This window comes from Durio zibethinus, chromosome 17 (genome assembly GCF_047325235.1).
Source record: "Durio zibethinus cultivar Kanyao isolate XHJ-2024 chromosome 17, ASM4732523v1, whole genome shotgun sequence".
NCBI classification, from domain to species: Eukaryota; Viridiplantae; Streptophyta; class Magnoliopsida; order Malvales; family Malvaceae; genus Durio; species Durio zibethinus.
The window spans coordinates 1,101,809-1,114,219 of record NC_143178.1 but is presented as its reverse complement, the minus strand read 5'-3'; positions in this window follow the sequence as shown (position 1 = coordinate 1,114,219).

The following is a 12,411-nucleotide window of genomic DNA, read 5'->3' as shown; positions in this document are numbered from 1 at the left end:
TTTTATTTTGTTATAAAACAATTCTTTTTCAACATACAAGCTTATTGGAAATAAAATAATACTAATTTATTAATATTTCATGAATTAATAAGTGATTTAAAAAATAAATCTATTTACCAAACTAGTTCAAATAGTCATAAGTATTTGAACAATTCTCTATTGCAAAATTGTTATAACATTTTGTTCTATCATAAAACAATTGTTTTTGTTCGTACGAGCTTATTCAGAATAAAATAATACTAATTTAGTAAAAAATTTAAAATTAATAACCAAGAGATTTAAAAAATAAGTTGATTTGTCGAACTAGTTCAAACAATTAAGACTATATAAGCAATTATTTATTTCAAATTGTTATGACCTTTTGTTTTATCATAAAATAATTATTTCAGCTCACACAAGCTTATTCGGAATAGAATAAACTAATTTATTAATATTTCAAAATTTTATAAGTAAAAGATTTAGAAAATAATTCTATTTACCAAACCAATTCAAATAATTATAATTATTTCAAATCATTATGACCTTTTCTTTTGTAATAAAATAATCATTTCAGTTCATATAAACTTATTTGAAGTACAATAATGCTATTTTATTAATATTTCGAGAATTAATAACTAAGAGAATTAAAAAAAGAATCTATTTACTAAATATCTTAACAATTATCTATTTCAAAACAATATGACCTTTCCTCCTATCATAAAATAATTGATTCTATTCATGCAAGTTTATTTCAAATAAAATAATATAAATTTATTAATGTTCCAAAAATCAATAAGTAAAAATTTTAAAAATAATCTATTTTTTGAATACGTTCAAATAGTTATAACTATTTGAACAATTATCTATTTCAAATGATTATGACTTTTGTTTTGTCATAAATCAATTGTTTCTGTGCACACAATTTTATTCAAAATAAAATAATACTAATTTATTTATTCCAAAAATTAATAAGTAAAAGATTTAAAAATTAAATCTATTTACCAAGCGAGTTAAATTAGTTATGACTATTTGAATAATTATTTATTTTAGATTGTTATGATCTTTTGTTTTGTCATAAAATAATTGTTTCTATTCATAGAAGTTTATACGGAATAAAATAATACTAATTTATTAATATTATAAAATTAATGAGTTGGGGATTTAAAAAATAAAGTTGTTTAAAGAACAAGTTCAAATAGGCATGTCTATTTGAGCTATTATCTATTTCAAATTGTTATGACATTTTATTTTATTGTAAAATGATTGTTTTTATTCATAAAAAAATTATTCAAAATAAAAAAATACTAGTATATTGATATTTCAAAAATTAATAATAGATTTAAAAACTAGATCTAATTATTAAACCAGCTCAAATAATTATGACTATTTGAACAATTGGCTATCTTAAATCGTTATGATTTTTATTTTGTCATAAAATAATTGTTTCTGTTCATACAGGCTTATTCGGAGTAAAATATTGCTAAACTAATAATATTCTAAAAATTAATAAGTAAGAGATTTAAAAAATAAATATGTTTGTTGAACCAGTTCAAATAGTTAAGACTATTAGAACAATTATCTATTTCAAATAGTTTTGACCTTTTGTTTAGTCATAAAATAATTGTTTCAGTTCATATATGCTTATTCGAAATAAAATAATACTATTTTATTAACATTCATAAAATTAATAAGGAAGAAATTTTAAAAAATAAATCTATTTACCAAACAAATTCAAATAATTTTGACTATTTGAATAATTATCTATTTAAAATTGTTATGACCTTGTGTTTTATCATAAAACAATTGTTTCAATTTATAAAAGCTTATCCAAAATACAATAATATTACATTATTAATATTTCAAAAATTGAGAAGTTGGAAATTTAAAAACTAAATCAGTTTATCGAATCAATTCAAATAATTATGGCCATTCAAACAATTATCATTTCAAATCGTTATAAACTTTTGTTTTGTCATAAAAAAATTGTTTTTTGTCATACAAGCCTGTTCAAAATAAAATAATACTAATTTATTAATATTTCAAAATTTAATAAATGGGAGATTTAGAAATTAAATGTGTTCACCAAACTAGTTCAAATAATTATGACTATTTGAACAATTACATATTTCAAATCTTTATGGCCTTTTATTTTGTCATAAAAAATTATTTATATTCATACAAGCTTATTTGGAATAAAATAATACTAATCTAATAATATTATGAAAATTAATAATTAAGAGATTTAAAAAATAAATTTATTTGTTGAACCAGTTTAAATAATTAAGGCTATATGAATAATTATCTATTTTAAATCATTATGACCTTTTGTTTTCTCGTAAAACAAATGTTTTTGTTCATATAAATTTGTTTGTAATAAAATAATATTAATTTATTAATATTGTGATAATTAATAAGACATTCAAAAAATAAATATGTTTACCAAACCAGTTCAATTAGTTATAAAAATTTGAACAATTATCTATTTCAAATCATTGTGACCATTTGTTTTGTCATAAGATAATTGTTTCTATTGATACAATCTTATTCAAAACAAAGTGATGCTAATTTATTAATATTTTGAAAATTCATAAGTAATGGATTTAATAGATGAATTTGTCAACCTAACTATTGCAAATAGTTATGACTGATTGAACAATCGTTTATTTCAAATCGTTATAGCCTTTTGTTTTGTTACAAACAATTGTTTCTATTCGTACAAGCTTATTCAGAATAACATATTTCTAATTTATTAATATTCCAAAAATTGATAAGTAAGCCCTTTAAAAACTGAATATGTTTATTGAACAAGTTTAAATAGTTATGACTATTTGAACAATTACCTATTCCAAATTTCTATAACCTTTTGTCTTGTCATAAAATGATTTTTTCTCTTCATACAAGCTTATTTCAATTAAAATTATACAAATTTATTAATATTCAGACACTTAATAATTAAAAGATTTAAAAAATCTATTTACAAAAAAAGTTCAAATAGTTATGACTATTTGAACAATTATTTATTTCAAATCATTATGACTTTTTATTTTGTCATAAAACAATTGTTCTTGTTCATACAAGCTTATTCGAATTAAAATAATAATAATTTATTAATATTTTGACAATTAATGAGTAAATGATTTTAAAAATAAATATATTTACCGAACATGTTCAAATAGTCATAACTACTTGAATAATTATCTATTTCAAATCGTTATGACCTTTTGTTTTATCATAAAACAATTTAATCAATTCATATAGGCTTATTGGAAATAAAATAATACTAATTTATTAATATTCCAAAAATTAATGAGTAAAAGATTTTAAAAAATGAATTTGTTTATAGAACAAATTCAAATAGTTATGACGATTTGAACGGTTATCTATTTCAAATCGTTATGACATTTTATTTTGTCATAAAACAATTGTTTCTATTCATACAAGCTTATTACAAATAAAATAATATAAATTTATTAATATTCTAAAAATTAATAAGTACAAATTTAAAACATAAATATGTTTTTTAAACATGTTTAAATAGTTATGATTATTTGAATAATTATCTATTTCAAATAGTTAGACCTTTTATTTTGTCATAAACTAGTTGTTTCTATTCATATAAGCTTATTCAAAATAAAATAATATTAATTTATTAATATTTCAAAAATTAATAACTAAAAACTTAAAAAATAAATTTGTTTACTAAGCAAGTTCAAATAGATATGACTGTTTCAACAATTATTTATTTCAAATAGTTATGATCTTTTGTTTTATCATAAAACAATTGTTTATAGTCATACGAGTTTATTTGAAATAAAATAATAGTAATTTATTAATATTTTGAAAATTAATAGGCAAGAGATTTAAAAAATAAATTTGTTTACTATACAAGTTCAAATAGTCATGTCCATTTGATCAATTATCTATTTCAAATCATTATGTCCTTTTGTTTTGTCATAAAACAATTGTTTTTGTTCATGCAAAATTATTCAGAATAAAATAATACTGATCTTTTAATATTTTAAAATTTAATAAGATATTTAGAAACTAAATCTATTTATCGAAACAGTTCAAATAATTATGACTATTTGAATAATTATCTATATAAAATTGTTATGATCTTTATTTTGTCATAAAACAATTGTTTCTTTTAATACAATCTTATTTGGATTACTATAATATTAATTTAATAATATTCCAAAAATTAATAAGAGATTTAAAAAATGTGTTTGCTGAACCAGTTCAAATTGTTAAAACTGTCAAACCAATTATCTATTTCAAATTATTCTGACATTTTGTTTAGTCATAAAACAATTCTTTTAGTTCATACAACTTATTTAGAATAAAATAATACTAATTTATTAACACTAAAAAAATTAATGAGCAAGAGATTTTAAAAAATAAATTTGTTTATCGAACACGTTCAAATAGATTTGACTATTTAAATAATTATCTATTTAAAGTCATTATGACCTTTTGTTTAATAATAAAACAATTATTTCAGGTCATAAAAACTTATCCGAAATATAATAATAATGCTTTATTAATATTTCAAAAATTAATAGGCAAGAGATTTAAAAACAAAAGTTGTTTTCCAAACTAGTTCAAATAGTTATAACTATTCTTTTGTTTTGTCATAAAATAATTGTTTCTAATAATACAAGCTTAATCGGATAAAAATAATACTAATTTAATAATATTTTGAAAATTAATAAGAGATTTAAAAAATAAATGTGTTTGTTGAACCAATTCAAATAGTTAAGACTATTAGAATAATTATCTATTTCAAGTCACTTTGACCTTTTGTTTAGTCAAATAATAATTGTTTCAGTTCATATAAGCTTATTTGGAATAAAATAATACTAATTTATTAACATTCAAAAACTTAATAAGCAAGAGATTTGAAAAAATAAATTTGTCTACCAAACAAGTTCAAATAGTTATGACTATTTGAACAATTATCTATTTAAAATCGTTATGACCTTTTTGTCTTATGATAAAACAATTGTTCTAGTTTATAAAAGCTTATCCAAAATAAAACAATACTAATTTATTAATATTTCAAAAATTAATAAGTAAAAGATTTAAAAAAATAAATTAGTTTATTAAATTAGTTCAAATAATTATGGCCATTGAATAATTATCTATTTCAAATCATTATTACCTTTTGTTTCATCGTAAAACAATTGTTTTTCAACATACAAAATTATTCAAAATAAAATAATACTAATTTATTAATATTTTCAGAATTAATTAGATATTTAAAAAATAAATTTATTTACCTAACCAGTTCAAATAGTTATGACTATTTGAACAATTATCTATTTCAAATTGTTATAACTTTATCATTTATCATAAAACAATTGTTTCTGTTCATACAAGCTTATTCGAAATAAAATAATATTAATTTTGTAATAGTCTAAAAACTACTAAGAGATTTAAAAAATAAATCTGTTTGTCGAACCAATTCAAACAATTAAGACTATATGATCAATTATTTATTTTAAATCGTTATGACTTTTTGTTCTGTCATGAAACAATTATTTCAGCTCATAGAAGCTTATTTGAAATGGAATAAAACTAATTTATTAATATTTTAAAAATTTATATGTAAGAGATTTAGAAAATAATTCCATTTACCAAACATATTCAAATAATTGTAACTATTTGAACAATTATCTATTTCAAATTGTTATTACTTTTTTTTGTCATAAAACCATTATTTTTGTTAATATAAGTTTGGTCGAAATAAAATAATACTAATTTATTAGTATTTAGAAAATTAATTAGTAAGAGATTTAAAAGGTAAATCTATTTACAAAACCATTTCAAATAGTTTTGACTATTTGAGTCATTACCTTCAAATTATTATAACCTTTTATTTTGTCATCAAACAATTGGTTCTGTCCAAACTATATTATTCAGAATAAAATAATACTAATTTAATAATATTCCAAAACTTAATAATGAAGAAAATTAAAAATAAATCTAAATAGTCGAAAAAGTTCAAATAGTTAAAACTATATGAGTGATTATCTATTTCAAATCATTATAACCTTTTTGTTTTGTTGTAAAATAATTCTTTTGTTCATAAAAGCTTATTTTGATTAAAATAATACTAATTTAATAATATTTCAAAAATTAATAAGAGATTTAAAAAATAAATTTATTTTTCAAATCAGTTCAAATGGTTAAAATTATTATAACAATTGTTCTCGTTCATACAAGCTTACTTAGAATAGATTAATAGAAATTTATTAACATTCAAAAAATTAATGACAAAGAGATTTTAAAAAAATAAATCTATTTGTCAAACAAGTTTAAATAGTTACGTTTATTTCTACAATTATCTATTTAAAATCGTTATGACCTTTTGTTTTCTCATAAAACAATTGTTTTAGATAATACAACCATATGCAAAATAAAATAATAATAATTTATTAATATTTCTAATATTAATAAGAGATTTAAAAAATAAATTTGTTTATCAAATCAGTTAATATAATTGTAGCCATTTGAACAATTATCTATTTCAAATCATTATGACATTTTGTTTTGTCATGAAAAAATTGTTTTTGATCATACAAGCTTATTCAAAATAAAATAATACTAATTTATTAATATTTTAAAAATTAATAAGAGATTCAAAAAATAAATCTATTTACCAAACTAGTTCAAATAGTTATGACTATTTGAACAATTATCAATCTCAAATTATTATGATCTTTGTTTTATCATAAAACAACTGTTTCTATGCATACAAGCTTATTCAAAGTAAAATATTGCTAAACTAATAATATTCTAAAAATTAATAAGTAAAAGATTTAAAAAATAAATGTGTTTGTTGAACCAGTTCAAATAGTTAAGAATATTAGAACAATTATCTATTTTAAATCATTCTGACCTTTTGTTTAGTCACAAAATAATTGTTTTCATTTATACAAGCTTTTTTAAAATAAAAAAAAATACTATTTTATTAACTTTCATAAAATTATAAGCAAGAAATTTTAAAAAATAAATTGTTTATGGAACAAGTTCCAATAGTTATGACTATTTGAATAATTATCCATTTAAAATCATTATAACAATGTAATTTATCATAAGATAATTGTTTCAACGTATAAAAGCTTATCCAAAATAAAGTAATATTACTTTATTAATATTTTAAAAATTGAAAAGTTGGAGATTTAAAAGATAAATTTGTTTATCAAAACAATTCAAATAATTATGGCCATTCGAATAATTATCTATTTCAAATCATTATGAACTTTTGTTTGTTATAAAACAATTTCTTTTCATCATACAAGCCTATTCAGAATAAAATAATACTAATTTATTACTATTTCAAAAATTAATAAGTAGGAAACCTTAAAAATAAATTTGTTTACCGAACCAATTTAAATAATTATGACTTTTTGAATAATTATATATTTCAAATCTTCATAGCCTTTCATTTTGCCATAAAACAATTATTTATGTTCATACAAGGCTATTTGGATTCAAATAATACTAATCTAATAATATTATGAAAATTAATAACTAAGAGATTTAAAAAATAAATTTGTTTGTCAAATCAGTTCAAATAGTTAAGGCTATATGAATAATGATCTATTTCAAATCGTTATGACTTTTTGTTTTGTCATAAAACAAATGTTTTCGTTCATATAAATTTGTTCAAAATAAAATAATATTAATTTATTAATATTTTGAAAATTAATAAGACATTTAAAAAATAAATATGTTTACCAAACCAGTTTAATTTGTTATAACAATTTGAATAATTATTTATTTCAAATAATTATGACCAATTGTTTTGTCATATGACAATTTTTTCTATTGATACAATCTTATTCAGAATAAAGTAATGCTAATTTATTAATATTTTGAAAACTAATAAGTAATGGATTTAAAAAATAAATCCATTGGCATGACCAGTGCAAATAGTTATGACTATTTGAATAATTGTCTATTTCAAATCGTTATGACCTTTTGTTTTATGACAAAACAATTGTTTCTATTTGTACAAGCTTATTTGGAATAATGTAATTCTAATTTATTCCAAAAATTAATAAGACATTTAAAAACTGAATTTGTTTATCGAACAAGTTCAAATATTATGACTATTTGAACAATTACCTCTTTCAAATCGCTAAAACCTTTTGTTTTGTCATAAAATAATTTTTTCTCTTCATACAAGCTTATTTCAATTAAAATTATACAAATTTATTAATATTTAGACACTTAATAAGTAAAGATTTAAAAAATAAATCTGTTTACAGAATAAGTTCAAATAGTCATGTCTATTTAAATAATTATCTATTTTAAATTGTTAGGATGTTTTATTTTATCATAAAAAAATTATTTCATTTCATTTAAGCTTATTTGAAATAAAATAATTCTAATTTATTAATATTTCAAAAATTAATAAGTAAGAGATTTAAAAAATGAATTTGTTTACTGAACAAGTTTAAATGGTTATGGCTATTTGAACAATTATCTATTTCAAATCGCTAGAACCTTTTATTTTGTCATAAAACAATTTTTTCTATTCATACAAGCTTATTTCAAATAAAATAATACAAATTTTTTAATATTCAAACTATTAACAAGTAAAAGATTTAAAAATGAATCTATTTACCCAAGAAGTTCAAATAGTTATGACTATTTGAACAATTATCTATTTTAACTCTCTATGACCTCTTTTCTTGTCATAAAACAATTGTTTATGTTCATACAAGCTTATTTTTAATAAAATAATATAAATTTATTAAAATGCCAAATGTTAATAAGTAGAAATTTAAAAAATAAATCTATTTTTTGAACATGATGTAATAGTTAGGACTGTTTGAACAATTATCTATTTCAAATAGTTATGACTTTTTGTTTTGTCATAACAATTGTTTCAGGTCATAAAAGCTTATTCGAAAAAAAATAATACTAATTTATTAATATTCCAAAAATGAATAAGTAAAAGATTTAAAAGATAAAACTATTTACAAAGCAAGCTCAAATAGTTATGATTGTTTGAACAATTATTTGTTTCAAATAGTTATGATCTTTTATTTTGTTATAAAACAATTGTTTCTATTTATACAAGCTTATTCAGAATAACATAATACTAATTTATTACTATTCTAATAATTAATAGGCTGGAGATTTAAAAAATAAATCCACATACTAAACAAATTTAAATAATCATGTCCATTTGAACAATTATCTATTTCAAATCATTGTGACCTTTTGTTTTGTTGTAAAACAATTATTTCTGTTCATACATAATTATTTAGAATTAAAATAATATTGATTCATTAATATTTTGAAAATTAATAAGCGATTTAAAAACTAAATATGTTTATTAAGCCAGTTCAAATAATTATCACTATTTAAACAATTATCTATCTCAAATCATTATGATCTTTATTTTGTCATAGAACAATTGTTTCTTTTCATACAAGCTTATTTGGATTAAAATAATACTAATTTAATAATATTTCAAAAAATTAATACATAAGAGATTTAAAATATAAATGTGTTTGCCAAATCAGATTAAATAATTATGACTAATAGAACAATTATCTATTTCAAATCATTCTAACCTTTTGCTTAGTCATAAAACAATTATTTCAATTCATACAAACTTATTCGAAATAAAATAATACTAATTTATTAACATTCCAAAAACTAATAAGGAAGCGATTAGAAAAAATAAATCTATTTATTGAAGAAATTCAAATAGATATGAATATTTGAATAATTATCTATTTAAAATCGTTATGACCTTTTGTTTTGTCATAAATCAATTGTTTTAGTTAATACAAGCATATACAAAATAAAATAATACTAATTTATTAATATTTCTAAAATTAATAAGTAAGAGATTTAAAAAATAAATTTATTTACCGAATCAGTTAAAATAATTATGGCCATTTGAACATTTATCTATTTCTAATCATTATGACATTTTGTTTTGTCATAAAACAATTGTTTTTGATCATACAAGCTTATTTAAAATAAGATAATACTAATTTATTAATAATTCAAAAATTAATAAGTAAGAGATTTAAAAAATAAGTCTATTTACCAAACCAGTTCAAATAATTATGACTATTTGAGCAATTATCAATTTCAAATCATTATGATCTTTGTTTTATCATGAAACAATTGTTTCTATTCATACAAGCTTATTTGGAGTAAAATATTGCTAAACCAATAATATTCTAAAAATTAAAAAGAGATTTAAAAAATAAATGTGTTTACTGAACCAGTTGAAATAGTTAAGACTATTAGAATAATTATCTATTTCAAATCATTCTTACCTTTTGTTTAATTATATACTAATTGTTTTAGTTCATACATGCTTATTCTAAATAAAATAATACTATTTGATTAATATTCATAAAATTAATAAGAAATTTTAAAAAATAAATTCGTTTACTGAACAAGTTCAAATAATTATGACTATTTAAATAATTATCTATTTAAAATTGCTATGACCTTGTGTTTTATAATAAAAAAATTGTTTCAGCTTATAAACGCTAATACAAAATAAAATAATATTACTTTATTAATATTTCAAAATTTGAGAAGTTGGAGATTTAAAAGATATATCAGTTTATCGAATCAATTCAAACAATTATAGCTATTCGAACAATTATCTATTTCAAATCGTTTTGAACTTTTTTTGTCATAAAACAATTTTTTTTGTCATAGAAGCCTATTCAAAATAAAAGAATACTAATTTATTAATATTTTAAAAATTAATAAGTACTAGATTTTAAATACTTAAGACTATATGAATAATTATCTATTTCAAATCATTATGACCTTTTGTTTTGTTATAAAACAAATGTTTTTTTCATATAAATTTGTTTGAAATAAAATAATATTATTTTATTAATATTTTGAAAATTGATAAGACATTTAAAAATTAAATATGTTTACCAAACCAATTTAATTAGTTATAACAATTTGAACAATTATTTATTTCAAACATTATGACCATTTTTTTCATAAGACAATTGTTTCTATTGATACAATCTTATTAAGAATAAAGTAATGCTAATTTATTAATATTTTGAAAGTAATAAGTAATAGATTTAAAAAATGAAGCTATTAACTTGACTAGTGCATATAGATATGACTATTTGAACAACTATCTGTTTCAAATCATTATGACCTTTTGCTTTGTCACAAAACAATTGTTTCTATTCATAAAAGCTTATTCGAAATAACATAATTCTAATTTATTAATATTCCAAAAATTAATAAGTAAGATATCTAAAAACTGAATCTATTTATTGAACAAGTTCAAATAGTTATGACTATTTGAACAGTTACCTATTTCAAATCGCTATAACCTTTTGTTTTGTCATAAAATAATTTTTTCTTTTCATACAAGCTTATTTCAATTCAAATTATACAAACTTATTAATATTTAGATACTTAACAAGTAAAAGATTTAAAAAATAAATATGTTTATCGAATAAGTTTAAATAGTCGTAACTATTTGAATAATTATCTATTTCAAATTGTTATGACCTTTTGTTTTATCATAAAAAAATTATTTCATTTCATTTAAGCTTATTCAAAATAAAATAATTCTAATTTATTAATATTCCAAAAATTAATAAGTAAGAGATTTGAAAAATGAATCTATTTACCGAATAAGTTCAAATAGTTATGGCTATTTGAACAATTATCTATTTCAAATCACCAGAACCTTTTATTTTGTTGTAAAATTATTTTTTCTATTCATACAAGCTTATTTCAAATAAATTAATACAAATTTATTTAAATTTAGAGAATTAATAATTTTAAGATTTAAAAAATGAATTTGTTTACCGAATAAGATCAAATAGTTATAACTATTTGAACAATACTATTTGAATAATTATCTATTTTGAATCGGTATGACCTTTTTTTTGTCATAAAACAATTGCTTTTGTTCATGTAAGCTTATTCTAAATAAAATAATATAAATTTATTAATATTTCAAAAATTAATAAGTAAAAATTTAAAAAATAAATCTATTTCCTGAACATGATCAAATAGTTATGACTATTTGAACAATTATCTTCAAATAGTTAGGACTTTTTGTTTTGTTATAAACCAATTGTTTCTGGTCATACAAGCTTATTTGAAAAAAAATAATACTAATTTATTAATATTCCAAAAATTAATAAGTAAAAGATTTAAAAAAATAAATTTGTTTACCGAGCAAGCTCAAAGAGTTATGACTATTTGAACAATTATTTATTTCAAATAGTTATGATCTTTTGTTTCATCGTAAAATAATTATTTCTATTCATACAAGCTTATTCGAAATAAAATAGTACTAATTTATTACATTTTGAAAATTGATAGGTAGGAGATTTAAAAAATAAATTCGTTTACCAAACAAGTTCAAATAGTCATGTCCATTTGAACAGTTATCTC